This window comes from Macrotis lagotis, chromosome 2 (assembly GCF_037893015.1).
Source record: "Macrotis lagotis isolate mMagLag1 chromosome 2, bilby.v1.9.chrom.fasta, whole genome shotgun sequence".
NCBI classification, from domain to species: domain Eukaryota; kingdom Metazoa; phylum Chordata; class Mammalia; order Peramelemorphia; family Peramelidae; genus Macrotis; species Macrotis lagotis.
Window position 1 is genome coordinate 96,910,659 of NC_133659.1, and position 16,734 is coordinate 96,927,392.

General features: G+C 33.1%; 1 protein-coding gene and 1 long non-coding RNA gene across 6 annotated transcripts in view; one reads left to right on the plus strand and one right to left on the minus strand.

The window, feature by feature from the left end:
• The window catches only part of PTPRC (protein tyrosine phosphatase receptor type C), a 138,522-nt gene that overhangs the window by 19,928 nt on the left and 101,860 nt on the right, over positions 1 to 16,734 (plus strand). The gene's annotated exons all lie outside the window — the stretch shown is intronic.
• LOC141512932 (uncharacterized) lies at positions 170 to 15,354 on the minus strand. The gene is made up of 4 exons (XR_012475634.1): positions 15,108 to 15,354; positions 13,669 to 13,707; positions 1,921 to 1,982; positions 170 to 488 (listed from the first exon to the last, which is right to left on the minus strand). It is a non-coding gene; the product is annotated as an uncharacterized LOC141512932 (long non-coding RNA).

The following is a 16,734-nucleotide window of genomic DNA, read 5'->3' on the forward strand; positions in this document are numbered from 1 at the left end:
AACCAATTTGTACAAAGTAAGGTTTTAGGCATATTACCTTTTGATTTTTTTTATTTGAAAACACACATGATACTTGAAAGCTACTTACTTAACTGAGCTCCAGAGAAAATAGTGAGATATTTATCTTGGTCTGAAAATTAAAATGCTGAAAACACTCTTTTTTAGAAAATGAAAAGTATCCCCCCTTTTATAGTAAATAATGCCAACACAAAGGTGTGAGGGAAAGAACACACTAGGAAATCCACTTTATAGCTAATTTTAAAATCAAGCAGTGGGGCATAGGATCTAAAGTCTTATAAGTCAGTGTATAAAAAGGAAATTAATTGTACATATGTCCTTTTGTCAGATATTAGACACTGGTGAGGCAGCAGATAGATGGTTGATCTTGGAATCAGGAAGGCAGGTTGAAATCCATATGCTAGACACATACTGGGTCCATTGTTCTGAGCAAACAAGTCATTTAATTTCTCTGCCTTCTGAGAGACTCTCTAAAACTACAAAAGAGAAGGTCTGAATTAACTTAGGAAGCCTTTCCCTGGGAATACTCCTCACAAAAAAGAAAACACCACAGATCTGGTCAAAATAATGATGATGATGATAATAATAATAATAATAGTAATAACTCTAATTTCTATTGAGCTTTAGAATTTAAAAAGTGATTATATCACAACTACCCTATAAAGAAAGGAATGTAATTATTAGCCCTATTTTAAATTAAGGAAATGGAGTTTCTGAAAAGATCATGATCACCAAATATCAGAGGCAGAATTTAATTTTGACTTCTGACCCCCATTTGGTTTTGTGTGTATGTGAGAGAGAAAAGTATACATATTTTAATAAAGCAAATTTATGAATGAAAATATTGCAGAAAAAGAATGATGCCACTATTTACACACCAGTTCAACTCAACAGGCAATTAATAAAGGCCTACTTTGTATGGATTCTATATTTTACTGAAGATTCAAAGACAAAAAGAAAAATTGTTATCACCCTTTAAGGAGATTACCTTCACTTCATTAAATATTTACATGTAGAAAATAGAGGTTTTTCTCTTTAAAAAGATTTTAATAGAGGTCATTTAAATATCAAGAAAACAAACATATATTTTTTCTTTCTTGCCCATCCAGCAATTCAGGAGTAAAACTTAATTACATCTGATACTTTACATTTCCTTTCACTCTAGGCTGACATTTAATAGACTGAGTGGCACATCTGAAGTGATAGGGAAGGAAACATTGTCATTTTTTTACTTCCCTAAAAGTCCTTCTCAAAAATGATCATATTTATTAAACAATCTGTGAAAACTCTAATGCCTTTAATGGTATTGTTAATTGGACATTGCTAACACATTTCACTAAGTTAATGCAATGCATTAAATACATCATTATTCTATATTAAAAAGGATATTAAAATTGATTGTTACTTTCAGTGTTGTAATGAATGGTTTTAATGAGTTTACAATCTTTCAAAACAATGTTAAAATATACAAAGGTTAAAAGTTATGATAACTCATAGATAGGATTAATAATCTTTTATGGTATAAAATGTAAAATGACAGCAATTTCCCTTATTTGACAAAATTGTATCATCTAGTAAAATTAAAACATTTTTATAAACATTTTAACTCTACTGTCTAAAAGTTGTCAGTGTAATTAAAGCAAAAAGGCAGGACAAAGAGTGGAACCTTAAGATTACCATAGAATATCCTTATAGTAGAAATATTCCCATAGATAGACACTGATTTGTTTATATAACTATCATATCTTATTAGTGAAGATTAAAATTTTATTTATAGTTAACAAAATATATACATTAAACCTGAAAGTCTGGAAGAGAAACTATTGATCAACTTTGATTTCTTTGTAAGGTAGAAATATGTTTAGAATTAATTTCCCAGGCAGGAATTGTTTGGAGACTTACCAGTGTCATAGTAGAATAAGCAGGTGAGCAGATTTCAGGGTAAAAGCTATGTTCCAGAGTGCCTGGGAAAGAGCATTAAATTAGAATTCAATTAAATTCCACAAGCAATTATTAGCCCTACCCCATCTCTCCATATATGGAAGGAGTCGGGGTGAAAGAAAAATAATTTAAAGGAGCTTAAATTTTACTGGGGAATATAAGTAGATTTTTTTATATATATATATATATATATATATATATAATCTCCTATATTATATATATATATATATATATATATATATATATATATATACATATACTCACCTATAAATAAATGGCTAAATGAATGGATAGAATAATAATAGATTGTATTTATATAGGGCTTGCTTTCTGTTAGATACTGTGTTTTGCATGTTACAATTATTATCTTATTTGATCCTAACTGCAAGTATGGGAAGCAGGTAGTATTAATATTATTATCATTTTTTACTGATGAGAAAACTCAGACAAAGATTAAATGACTTGCCCAGGATCACACAGCTAGTAACTATCTGAAATTCAATTTAATTTAGTTCTTTCTGACTCCAGATCTGACACTCTATCCGCTCTACCACATATCAATATTGTTTTTGTTGTTTGTTTGTTTGTTTGAATTTTGGAAGCTGTTGTAAAAACTACTGAGGGTACAGTAAAGCCTGGGCTGAACTTTGAAAGGGAACTACAACTTCCAAAGGGTGAAGATTAGCACGAATCAGGTTATGGGAGAAAGTGTTATATGTGGTTAACAACCGTTCAGTTTGACCGGAATGTAAGAATGTGGAAAAGAACAGAATGTGAGTGAATGAAGATGGACTGGAGACAGATTGTGAAAGGCTTTAAAAGTCAAGCTGTGCAGTTTGTATTATATCCTAGAGGCTATAAGGAGCCACTGAAGTGTCTTGTACTGGAATGTGACATGCATACTAAGTCTTGTGCTTCAGGAATATTATTTTGGTAGTTACCTGGAAAATGAACTAAAATGAGGGGAGAATGGAAGCCTGGAGACCTATCAGGAGAGGACTGCAAAAGTATGGATGAGAAGCAAAATTGGAAGACTTTGGTTAAAATCCCAAATCTGCTATTTACTACTTTGATAGTGTTGGGGGAAACAGTTTCTCATTTTCTTTATCTGAAAAAAGAATGAATGATAGTAGATGGTCTCTGAAGTCTCTTCCAGTTAGAAATGTTTTATTTCTAGTTAGATATAGCACCTTGTATGTTAAGCAGTTAAAACCTCAATACAAATGGTCTACTTCATTGTAAACATTGATGTTAAATGAGTATATTAATATTGATGTATATATATGTCCCTACATGTATATATGCACACAAACATATGAATATCTATATTTACATATATAAAATCTAATTTTCTGCTAATTTTTGAAGCAATTCATGCAAATACCACTTTAGTAATAGTAGTAGTAGTAGTATAAGTTATTCTTACAGAGAAAGAGAACAAGACTCATAATCCTATAACTGATCTCAATAATTATATAACTGGGGAATTGGTTTTCTATCTCTCCATTTCCACTTTCCTATTTTACTTCTTAAAATTTTGAAGATTAGACATTTGTGCATTGACATCATACAGTTAAAGCCACAATATTCTTGAGCTATCTTTTATCAAAGGATTGCAGGGGCTTGCTTACATCTAAAAGAAATGCAGTAGACATCTAGAGCTATAATACCTCACAAATAGTCTTTTTTTGAAGCTATATTTTTTGAGGTAAGTTTAATCATACTATTCTATTAAAGTTCCAAGAGGATTATTTCCAAGAGTGCCAACACATTACTACTGAAAAGTGAAAAAATTCAGGAAGGCTACTCTGTGCAATCTTCCCAAGGACAAATAGGAGTGTGGAATAATGACTAGTAAACTTAAATCTATGGAAGCAAAAAGGAGTGCTTTAGAAAAAAAGAGTAAAATGAACTCATGTTTATACAGTATTTTATAATTTGTTTTCCTAATAACTACTCTGTGAAGTAGGTATTGCATTATTTCATACCCATTTTGCAGAGAAGAAAATGGGGACTTTGGGAGACATAACTTAATGATGGGGTTTAAAAAGGTCTGGTTTTGGATTTGCAAGTGTTATTTTTTTTTGCAAGGCAATGGGGTTAAGTGGCTTGCCCAAGGTCACACAGCTAGGTAATTATTAAATGTCTGAGACAGGATTTGAACTCAGGTACTCCTGACTACAGGGCCAGTGCTCTATCCACTGTGCCACCTAGTTGCCCCTACAGGTGTTATTCTTGCCTGCAAGTCTAGAATTAGTTATTAACTGCCCTTACTCATGGTTAATTCTTTGTTAATATTCAGTTATTACTTTGAGTTATAAAATTTAAAGGGGGGAATAATTCAATACAACAAAGTGTCCTTTGTGTTGTACATAACATAGCATTTAAAAAATGAAATATGCCAGCCTTGATGGGGTTTAATATACTAATCAATAAATGAGCAATATATACCAAATAATAAATCTCAGGAGAGAGAGAGAACATTAATGCTTAAGGGAAAGGAAAATATCTGGTTATTTATTTCACAAGGTAATTGTGAGTATTAAATGAAATAATGTGTGTAAAACATGAGTTAAATAAACACATTGCTTATAAGTTTGGGAAGCATCACTCACTCTAACAGGTCTTTTGTCTTTAGGATCAGTGCTCTCTCATCTATCTATCTATCTGTCTATGTACCTATTTATCTGTCTATCCATCTATCTACTGACATACTGTTTGTTTGCTTGTCCATCAATTCATTCATCTCTTTATTCACTTACCTGGAATCTTCCTTTTTATTCAACTATAGATTAATTTTTTTCAGTGAATACAAAAAATAATGTTTTCTTTTCTTCCAACCTCTTCAAAATTAAAAAATCAAAAAAAAATCTCTTTAACAGATATACATAGTCAAGCAAAACAAATTTCCATATCAGTAGTTGCTAAAGAATCAATGTCACAATTTTCTCCTTGAGTCTGTTCCTACTCTCTTAGGTTGGTCACTTGTGTCATCATTAGTTCTCTGAAATGGTGGTTGGTTGTTTCATTGGTCACTTATTTATGGTTTCCCAAGTTGTTTTTTGTTGTTGTTATGTTGTTGCTATTGTATAAGTCATTCTTGTTCTTTCTACTTCAGTAGCTCACACAACTCATGATCTACTTTATAATTTCTTATGGCATAATGATATTCCATTGCATTAATATATTATAACTTATCCAGCCATTCCCCAGTTTTTTAAGACCTACCTAATTTCCATTTCTTTCCTACCAGAAAAAAAGAAGTGATATAAATAATTTCATATGTAGGGGCCATTTTTAAAATTTTTCTCTAATTTGTGCACAAGAAGTAATGGTATTGTTAGGTCAAAAGCTACACACTTTTTAGTAACTTTGGAGGCATAGTTCACATTACTTTGCAAAATGTCCGAATCAATTCACAGCTCCACTAATAGTGCATCAATGTTCCTATTTTTCCTGTACTCTCTAGCATTTGTCTTTTTCCTTTTTTGTCAACTTTTCTAATCTGATAGTTGTGAGACTAAAGTCTCATATATATTTTAATTTGGATTTCTCTAATTAGCAATTTGGAACCTTCTTTTTCCCCTCTTGACTGTTGATGATTTGGGTTTCTTACTTAGAAAACTACCTGCAGGGTAGGTAGGTAGCTCAGTGGATAGAGTACTGGCCCTGGAGTCAGGAGGGCTTGAGTTCAAATCTGGTCTCAGATACTTAATAATTCCTGGCTGTTTGATCTTGGGTAAGTCACTTAACCCCATTACCTTGCAAAAAAAACCCAAAGGAAAACTAAACAAAAATAGAAAACTACCTGTTCATAACCTTTGACCAGTTATCAGTTGGAATATTATTGAGTATATGCCTAGTAATAGACTATATATCTTTCACCTAAGTACCTACTCAGATAAATTCCAAGAGGCTCATCACCAGAACATTAACAACTGTGTAATTAAAAAAACAAATTATCCATGGTAACTCTTGAAGATTTCCTAGTGAGTTGTAAAGTTATTACCATCATTATAGATAGAGGGGAATATACATACTGATATTGATAGAACATTTAAGTTGGAAGAAGTGAAATTATTATACTTTGTGGATCCCCAACACTTTGAATATTATCAGAAATGTTTATTGGTTTATTTTAAACAATCAGAGCACTGAACCTGGAATCAGGGAGATAAGAGTTCAAATCTTGTCTCAGATGTTTACTAGTTCTGTGACCTTGGACAAGTCACTTAATTTCTGTTTGCCTCAGTTTCCTCTTCAAAATGGAGATAATAACAGCACTTACATTATAGGCATATTGTGAGGATCAAATGGAAATATTATTGTTGTTATTGTTTCTATTTTTTCTAAAGGGCTTGGTACCAAGTGAATATTTTTATGATAATTTCATATTAATGAGAAAAGTAAGACTACTTTTTTCCTAATGCAAAAGTATACAACTTAATTAAGATCTCAGGCAACACTGAAATTGCATAGAGCAGTAGTCCCTAGATTTTGGCTAAAGGCAGGTAAAAGAATTGAGGGAATGTAGAAAGTAAGAAGTATGTTTCTTCATGTTTTCTCTATAGTGATATAGATTATCCCCTCTTCTAATTAATTCGAGGTTTAATTTGTATAAATCTTTCTTGAGTTTCCTTCCTCTCTTCTCTATTCCTTTTCAGTGGTGTAGAATTCTTGGTAACCAGGATGTATGATAAAGAAGAATCTGTGGAAGGGAGGAATAGGATAAGATCATAGATCTGGATTTGTAAGGGAACTCAGAGACCTTCTAGTTCAACCATCTCATTTTGAAGATAAGGAAAATGGGCCAATAACACATAGATAGCAAGAATCTGAGGCCAGCTCTGAATTCAGGTCCAATGACTGCTTCTAGCCTGTATTCTTTCCACTTTTCAGGAGCTACCACAAATCATGATAAAATCATTGATTCTGTTTCATGTATCTATGGTCAAAATGGCCCTAATGTACATAACCGACAAGTTACTTGCAAAAACCCTGCTTTCATGCTCTGTGAGGAAGTGTACTGACTTGTGGTTTTATGAGAACACGTCATGGGGGAGGGAAAGTCTAGTTGCTATAAAATGTGAACTGGGGGTTATAGTAGCTTGCTGTGTTAAAGCCTGCAAGGTGGAGATAAAATTGAAGCAGCCACATCCTGTGACTACAAATTGAGCAGGCAAACTTTTATCATAGAGGAATAGTCAAAAGTATTTGTTCCACCCAAATATCCATTTTTAAAAAATTGACCTTTAGCATAGAACTAATAATATGTTAGTGTATGAGTGAATGTCAAGTTTATCATTTTCTTGAATGAAGCTCATGACTGAATAACCCAAGAAATCATTTTCCCTCCTCCAGAAAGTATTTAATGCCTAAAATTTGTCTTTCTAAAAACATGTCTAAATAGGAAGTGTAAATGTTTAGAGATTAAAGCCCTTCCCAATCTGGTTCCAATCTGTCTTTCCAGACTGATTTCACATACTTCCTTCTTAACCCACTTCACATTCTAGCCAACTAACTATCTTTCTGTTCCATGTATACAATATTCCATTTCCTTCCTCCATGCCTTTTTATGGGTGGTACCACATGCCTTAAATATTCTTCATCCAATCTTTGACCTCTTAGCTCTCTTTGATGTTCAAATCTCTCTTACATAAGGCCTTTCCTGTTCCTCTTCTTACTTGCAATATCTTGCCCCCAACCCTCATCTGTACAATTTTTTGGGGGGGGGGATTTATTCTGTACATTCTTTGCCTTCACTTCTTTCCCTCGTTAAAAAGAAAGTAACTTCCTTGAAGGCAGTAACTATAGGAAGCTAGGTGACACAGTGACTAGAGCATTGGACTCAGAATTAGGAAGAACTGAATTCAAATCTGGGATTTGATAATTACCAGTTGTGTGACCTGGCCAAGTCTCTCTCTCTCTCTCTCTCTCTCTCTCTCTCTCTCTCTCTCTCTCTCTCTCTCTCTCTCTCATATTCTCTCTCTCTCTCATTCTCTCTCTCTCTCTCTCTCTCTCTCTCTCTCTCATATTCTCTCTCTCTCATTCTCTCTCTCTCTCTCTCTCTCTCTCTCTCTCTCTCTCTGTCTCAGAATCATTATCTATAAAATGGATCTAAAAATAGTTCATACCTCCTAGGATAGTTGGGTATATAAAATAAGAAAATATCTGTAAAACATTTTATAAGCCTTTCAACTCTGTATAAATGCTAAGTATTATGAACTTTAAATAAGAATTATATCTCCAGTGATTAACCCAGTGTCTAACATTTAAGCTCTTAATCATTCCCCTTTGAATTGGATGAAAAGGAAAATAAGCTTTTGTTAGTGAAATATCCCTTTTTTTCTTGGCAATGTCTTGAAGCATATAGTAGCGTGAGTTCAGTAGAGGCTTTTACAAAAGAGGTAATGCTTAAAGTCCTCTGAAAGTCCTATTTCAGTTAATATTGATTTGTAAAGTCAGTGTGAATGAAGCTAACTATTGTTCCATTAGTAGTTTTATATGCTTTTGTTTAATCCAGAAGTGAGATTTTTGAGAATCAAAATGTAATCCAAGTACTTCTTAGATTCAGTAAAGGATCACTTCCTTTCTCTCCAATCTTATCTGAAGCTTCCCAATTTTTAGGGGAAAAAATTAATTAAAAAATAAACAATTATTTTTGCCCAATTGTGTACATTGTGCAGGAAATTAATGTTGGGTTTTGTTTTGTTTTTTAATCCAAGTGCCTTTGTACTACTGGGATCTAATTGAGTCTGGAAAGAGAAGTTACAAAATATTGTGAGAAAACAAGTTTTGTCTTTTGGGAAATCTCTCCCCAAATGGAAATACCAGAAGTCGTACTGAAAGTCCTTTCTTGCTAAATGTTCAGCCTGTTTTGCAGAGTTTTGGATACTTGAGCTATTCATTTCAAAAGAACTTCTATCTTTTAACTTCTGTTTCCCATGTCTAATTAGCATATAGTTAATTAAATTTGGTGTTACTTTTTGTTTCCTTCCTCCCTCCCTGAGAAATATTTCAATATCATTGCTTTCTATACCAGTGTTAGATAAAGGTCTAACTTTTTAAAGTATAATGTGCTACCTTGATTTAGATCAAATCAACCTCAGCTTACAATATTTTTTTAATAATTTCACAATGGTGTAATGATGAAACTATCAATAACTTCTGACTACATGGTGAACCTATATGATAAAGAACCTTTGGTTTTTGCCATAGAAGAATCATTTGAAGGAGTTAGGGATGCTTAGCTTGGAGAATTGATGATAGTCTTCCTCAAGTATGTAAAAGTTTTCCACCTGGAAGGGGGATTGTTCTTGTTCTGTTTCATCTAAAGGGAAAGAACTAGGAGAAATAGGTGTTGGCAAGTCACTTGATTTCTTTAGGGGTTCAGTTACCTCATCTGTGAAATAGGAGTTGGTGAGCTAGTTGACCCATTCTGAAGCCCATTCTAGTTCTTAATCAATTATATTAGTTAAATGTCAAAGATAAAAATATAAGTTGTGAGGAAATAGATCTTAACAATCTGAACTACACAAAAGGAGAAAGGGTTCCTTTTGGACATAGAGAATTCCTTGCAACAAAGATTGGGTGAAAAGATCTTCTATAGGGCCCTTTTTCAGGTAGAGTATAGTACTTTGTCATTTTTTTTGTCTTTGTCTGACTTCATGACCCCATTTGGGGTTTTCTTGGCAATGACAATGGCGTGGTTCGTCATTTCCTTCTTCAGCTCATTTTATAGATGAAGAACTGAGGCAAATAAGATGAAGTGACTTGTCAGAGTTACAGTTAGTAGAGACCTGAGGTCTGAATTGAATTCAGGAAGATGAAACTCATTGACTCCAGGCTTAACATTTGATCAAATATGCCACCTAACTTTCCCTAGGAATATGTTTTCAAATACATATTACACCAAAGGAGCACTGTTTTTTTTTTTACTCATTACAATTTTGGCAGAATATGGCAGAATGAAATTACCACAAAGAGTAAGTGATTAGCTTTGAGGGGTCACCCACATTTTATTGCATTTATCATGCAAGAATTAGAAAATATAGAACAAGGCTATACATCTTAGCAACATTGTCTAGAAATCTGACAGAGAAATTGAGAAAGTATGACATAGTGGATTAGGATATTGTAGATAAACTTAAAAACCATCTGGGTTCAAAATCATTTCTCGGATCCCTGTTAGCCATGACATTCTCCAGGCTTCATTTATTCACATGTAAGATTAGAAGCTTGGGCCAGATGGTCTTCAAGGTTCTTTCTAATTCTAAATATTTGAACTTTATTCTGCTTGTTTTGTCCACTTAGTCACCTAGGTGACTGGTCATTAGATAATAAAAATAATAATGGAAAGCTCTAGAATCAACTATCATATTACTAAAATAACCCATTTCTATAGAGTTTTAAAATTTATAAAGCACTTTCCTCAGAACCATTTAATGGTATGAACAATAATATATTTTATTCATTTAAATGAGAAAGAAACAGATTCAGGAAGTTTAAGTAACTTGCCCAAGGTTAAACCTAAGTTGGATGGCTTAAAATATAGTGCTCTTTCCATAATAATAATCTTATATTAGGTGGAGAATTATTTGAATTCACAACATAGCATGAAGGAAAGGACCTGGTCTTGAATTCTCTCTGACTATTATTTCTGACTTAACTTCCTTGGGCCTCAGTTTTCTCATCTCTAAAATGAAGAGGCTGTACTACAGAGACTATGAGGTATCTGTCAAACTATGCTTCTATGAAACACTATTTTCAATATTATCTCTTATTAAGACAGGATGATGGAGGAGAGAACACTTTTGACTATGAAATATCAATCTTCACTATGTGATTGGTTTCCTTCATGGGATGTGGTAAATGATATGAAAGCTCTTCTCTAGTCCTTTGACAAACCTAGTTAATGGTTTTCTGCAGTTCCTCTCCCACCCTTTCCTGTCCCTCACTCCTTTGAGTAGGTGGTTAGTACTTAAGGTTGTATAGTCATGAAACAAATCTAAGTGGAACTGGTTTTTAAATGATGAAATATAGTAGTACCAATTATCTTTCCATCATGTGCCAATTTCTGAGAAATGTTGATAATTTTGGACCTCAACTGGAAGACTTTAAAGAGAGTGGCTAAATTCTTGTCTCTTGGTCAACTCTGTGGAAAGATTAGAAAGAAAGTCAATTGAACTAAAACTTAGTTTTGGGGATAGAAGGAATACTTGAAGGGGGCTTCTGACCTTAAGCATTTAGAAACATCCAATTGAATAATGGTCATAGACCTTCTCAATTCTTATCAATATAGAAAAAACCCAAGAGAGCAATGACTCTGGAGCCAGAGGACCTTGGTTCAGATGCTACTTGCAATTTATTTATTTTTCTGGGCTTCTGGTTCTTCTGTAAAATGAAATAGTTTTTCCTGGATAATGTTTAATCTATTTTTGTTTTTCTCCAACTTAAACTATGAGAAATTTTATTTGTTGGGGATAATGAATTAGAAATCTTCTTTTTGGAAAAAGGAAATTTACTAATAGTGAAGTTCCAATTTTGGAAACACAAAACAAATGTGAACATCAGAAAATTGAAATTTAGGGATTTGTACTGGTCTGAATGAATTAGGAGAAATGATATAGTTTTTCCTTCAGTTGTAAACTCAGGCTATTAGGTCAGTGGAGGTAGACTTAATCTCAATTGTTTATAAAACTAATATAATATTTTAAGAAGGAAGAATCTAGCATCAATGACACAAACAGCGTTAGTTTTATTTAATCCATTTTTTAATTATAAAGCATTTACATCTTCCTCTTTCCCCATCTCATGATTGTGTTTTCATAATCGCAAAACTGGTATCACTTTAAAAGATATTTTCACTTAATATATCCTTAGAAACTGATTTACTTAATTGTCACAAAAAAGGTTGGTAGATAAGGATGAATAGCAGGGGCAGGGAACAAAGGATGTTTAAGGTTCTCAGAATCATATGGTCTGATTGTCATGGCAACCCTAGCCAGACTGAAAAATTCAATAAATCTAGGAGCTTTTTAGGGGTGAATTATTTAAATGTTTGAACAAATATAGCAGGCTGATTTTTAAATCTTGGCAGAAAAAAAGGTTCCCTATCCCAGACTTAGATGAAGACTTTCTCTAAGACTTCAGTTGCAGAAAAGGTATTACTTATCTTTGTCGGCAGGAATTCCATCATACAGGGGATCACCTATATCAATATAATGACAAAGACTATTCTATATTTCACCAACTTAATTTTATCCTTTCCATCAATCCAATCCCTTCTGCTTTTATTGAGTTCCTATTATGTATTATGTGATTCAGCGGAGAGTATACTGGCTTTGTAATCTGTAGGACCTGAGTACAAAACTGACCACAGTCACTTATTAGCTATGGGACCCTGTTTGCCTCAGTTTCTTTAACTATAAAATTGGAATAACAATAATAATAATGACTACCAGGTTATTGTGAGATCATATTTATAAAATACTTTTCAAACCCTAAATGCCATTAAAAATATTAGCCATTATGAGGTACCATGCTAGGATTTAGTAAATACTAAGACAAAATCGCAAGAATCCCTACTTTCAAGGGGTTTAGATTCTATTATCAATATATAAAGTATAAATAGATAGGACAATACCATATACACATTAACAAGCACACACTTAAATGAGAATCATATAATAGTATTTTGAGATTTGGGGAGTGCTAACAATTACCTACAGGAAGTGACACCTAAGTTAAGTCTTAAAAGATGCTAAGGAGACTAGCCCAAGGGCATGAGAAAGCCTGTGTAAAATCACAGAGATAATAGGCGAAATGTTATTTCTTCCAACTAGTCTGATTAATGTCTGCCTTTTCTGTCCTTGAAACAAAGATAGTATGGTCAATAGGAAAGTGCATGATTGAATCTGTGGTCAGAGAAACTGGATTTGAACACCATTACTGATATGTACCACTTTTGTGTTAATTGACATTTCTGAGTTTTAGTTTCCTTATCTAAAAATGAAAGCAGGACTAGATGGCCTCTGATCCCAAGATATGATCATGCACACTTATTTGTTTGAAATTCCTCAGAAAGGCAAAGTTAAAACAGTGCAAAGGTTGAGAATTACTGTTCTGAATCTCTCCACAAAGATGTGTTTTCTGTCTTCAATGACAGCTCTCTATATTCCTGGTTTTTAATTTTATTTCATGATAAAAAGATGAATATTAGAAACAATAATCTTTTAGAGGTTTATTCATCTCTGAGCTTTGTTTATTTATTAGTAGGAACTAATAATATAGCAACGATGTGCTGAAAGCTTTAAAATCATGGAATATAATTCAGTAGGAAAGGAAAGGGAATAAGCATTTATTGTCTACTATATGCCAGTTAATTTATTAAGTTTTTTATAAATATTATTTAACTTGATCCTCACATGTGGAGAGTTTCTATGATTTCTGTTTTTTAATAGTTGAGGAAACTGAGGAAGAGAGAAAGTAAGGGACTTGCCCAGAGTCACATAGTTACAAAGCGTCTGAGGCTGGATTGTCCGCTCTCTAGGCCTAGGGCTCTATTCATTATATCACTGAGGTGCTTACTTGGGTGGAAATGAAATTAATGAAAAGAAGTACTAGACAGTAGATATGAGAAGAGAGAGAAAATTTATTTTACCATAGGATTAAAAGAACTCCAAACTATAAAGAATTATTACTCCCTACCTTTTTATGTGACATTCTGAATCTTTCCATCTTCAGTTTCTGAATTTAAATATATAATAAATATGTTATTATTGTTATATATATAGAATACATACCATATATAAGTGTATATATGTGTATAGTTATACATAGATACATATCCATAAGTGTATATCTGTATGTAAATATATACATTCACATATAATTATATATATATATATATATGCATATTCCTTTTTGCTTTCTAACTTTTTTTCCTACTTTCTCCCCTTCAGAACAGTTTTGCTTTATTTAATATGAATTCCATTTTGGCTTTTAGTTTCAAATATATTTAAATTTAAGGAAGAGTTTAATTTTCTTTCAGTGAACAACTTGATGATGGAAATTGTTTGTCTGGAGCCCTTAGATTTTAATGGGAATACTTCCCCATTTTTTCTTTTTTGGACTAGAGATCACTGGATTTTGTTTCTATGTATTATGAATACCTCCCTCACTACTTAGAATAGATAAGATCATTATTGTGTCCATATCACAAAAAAGGGAAAAGATAAGGTACAAAGGGGCTCTTGTATTTGTCCAAGGTCAAACAGTGAAATCATTTTTACGTTACAAACAGAACATCTGGGTCCTGTCTCTCAAGGTCTGGCTCCTACCTATATACCAAACTCATTAAAACTACTAACATCATCCTTCAATAGGTAAAGGTATTCTCTTCATACAATACACCCAGCAGGTGGATTTAACCAAGTGGAAGAGTTCTGTGTTAGACTATGCTCAGTAAACCTGAGTCCTGCCAAGTACACCTGCTCCCCCTCATAGCTTACTGAATTTCATTCTTTTCAGTCCATTAACAGTGTTAAACCAAACCAAAGGAAGTAACTATTTGAATAATACTGGTCTCCAAGTGGTAGTAAAATTTCATTTTATTCCCCTCCAGGTTGTTAAGATCAGCTACCATATCCTTTCTTCTAGTGAAGAAATTTCTAAATATTTTGTTAATTATGGGGTAGATGAGATTAATTCAAAAGAATTAACATCAATTATTGATATTTTGAGATGTTATCCGAATTTTGTCAATTTAAGTTAGATTCTTTTGATGAGGTCTAGAAAAAAGAATTTTTGGCTGTGAATTTGGAGTTCTGAAATTTAGTCCATCAGTAAATAAATCATGATATTGTGAGACTATATGTATTAAGCTGCCTTAATTGGCACAGGTGACATACACATAAAAATTGCAGAAGATACAAAGCTTTAAGTGACAGTCAACACACAATAATAATGGATTTTGTATACAAAATGGTGTTTGTAGACTAGAAAATGGAGCTGAATTCTATAGGATGTCATTTTGATAGGTGATAAATGTAAAGATTTATTTGTATTAAAAAAATCACTTTCGAGAGTAGTTTGGAAAATCTATGGGAATTTAAGTAGATTAAGTTGGTGGAGTTGAGAATTCTTACCATGGAGAAGAGGAAATTCATGGAAGACTTGATAACTGTTCAATTATTTGAAGGGCTTAAAGTGGAAGATTTGTTCTATTTCACCCCATAAACAAGAACTAAGAAATAAATAGAGGTTGCAAAGAGGCAAATTTCTTAACTTTTTAACAATTAGCCCTTTTCCTAAGTGGAATGGGCTATTTGTGGGTTTTAGATGACTTTTCCTTTTGGAGGAGTATTCCAATAAAAGTTGGATTGGCATATTATAGTGAAGATTTCTTTTTTAGTATGGTTTGGACTAAATTACTCCTGAGATCACTTCTGACTCTGAAATTCTATGCTTTTGTGACTTCATATTTTTATCCACCAAGATTCTTTCTGACTAGACTGTGAGTTTCATAAGACCAAGCAGCATGTCTTTTACCTCTGTTTCTCTAATTCTTAGTCATCTACTTTTAATATAATTGGGTATTGTTCATATATATGTGATGATATATAAAATCATTTTCTACATATTTTGTCATTGTTCTGTTTTTTTCAGTCACATCTGATTTTTTGTCACCCCATTTGGGGATTGCTTGACAAAGATACTTGAAAGATTTACCATTTCCCTCTTCAGCTCATTTAAATGAAGAAACTAAGACAAACAGGGTGAAGTGACTTTTCCAAAATTACACAACTAGTATCTTACAGTCAGATTTGAATTTAGGAAGATATTTTCCTGACTCTAAACCCAGAATGCTCTCTATTTATACTAAGTCAATAATTTTAGATAGATGGCCATTTCTAAAGTCAGAAGACCTGGGTTCAAGACCTGATTCAGATACATGCTAAATATGTGATGTCAATCAAGTGCCTGGAATTTGTAGAGTTTGAACTCCTGCAAGTATACCTCAGTAGAACTAAGCAGTAGGTAGTTGGAAATGTGGAACTAATGCTCTGTGGGATCATTATGGGATGGAGAAACATATCACAAGATTACAGAGTTAGAAATAGAAGAAAATTTAGACATCATCTAGTCCAACCATTTCATTTTTCAGATAAGGAAAATAAAGTGTCTCTTCTGAAGTCACAATGGAAGCATTTTAGCAGGGTGAGGATTAAGAATGCAGTATACTCTGTCTTCAAATCAAGGGATCTTAACAGGATATGTATGCATAGGGCTTAGAATTAAATAAATTAGCAGAAGAACTCTAGAACTATGTCTCTTTTTCAAGTACTTAAAACTTAATTTTTGAACCATTTGCAAAGATGACCCTCAATTATTGATCTTTCTGTAAAGTTATGAGTTCCATATCTTTCCCCTTCTCTTCCCCTCTGAAAGTGAGTGGTATGATAGAACTCTATCTTTTAAGGCTCAATCTGATCCAGTTAGATCAAAAATTAGAATGCTGGATTAGGAGTGAAGAAGACCTAGTGTGGGGTGGGGGTGGGGGGCAATGGGGGAGATGATGTGAAAAGGAGTGCAGCCTGGTGGGAAATGAAATGGTAACATGTCTGGGTGCCTTCCTTAAATGGAGATTCTGGGAAGAGTTCTTTACTCAGTCTTTGAATGAGAAGAGCCTAGAGCAGAAGTGGGATTATAAAAACTGATTCAATTTTATGGGATGAAAAGATTATCCCTGGAGCATATTGGGGAAGCTCAAAG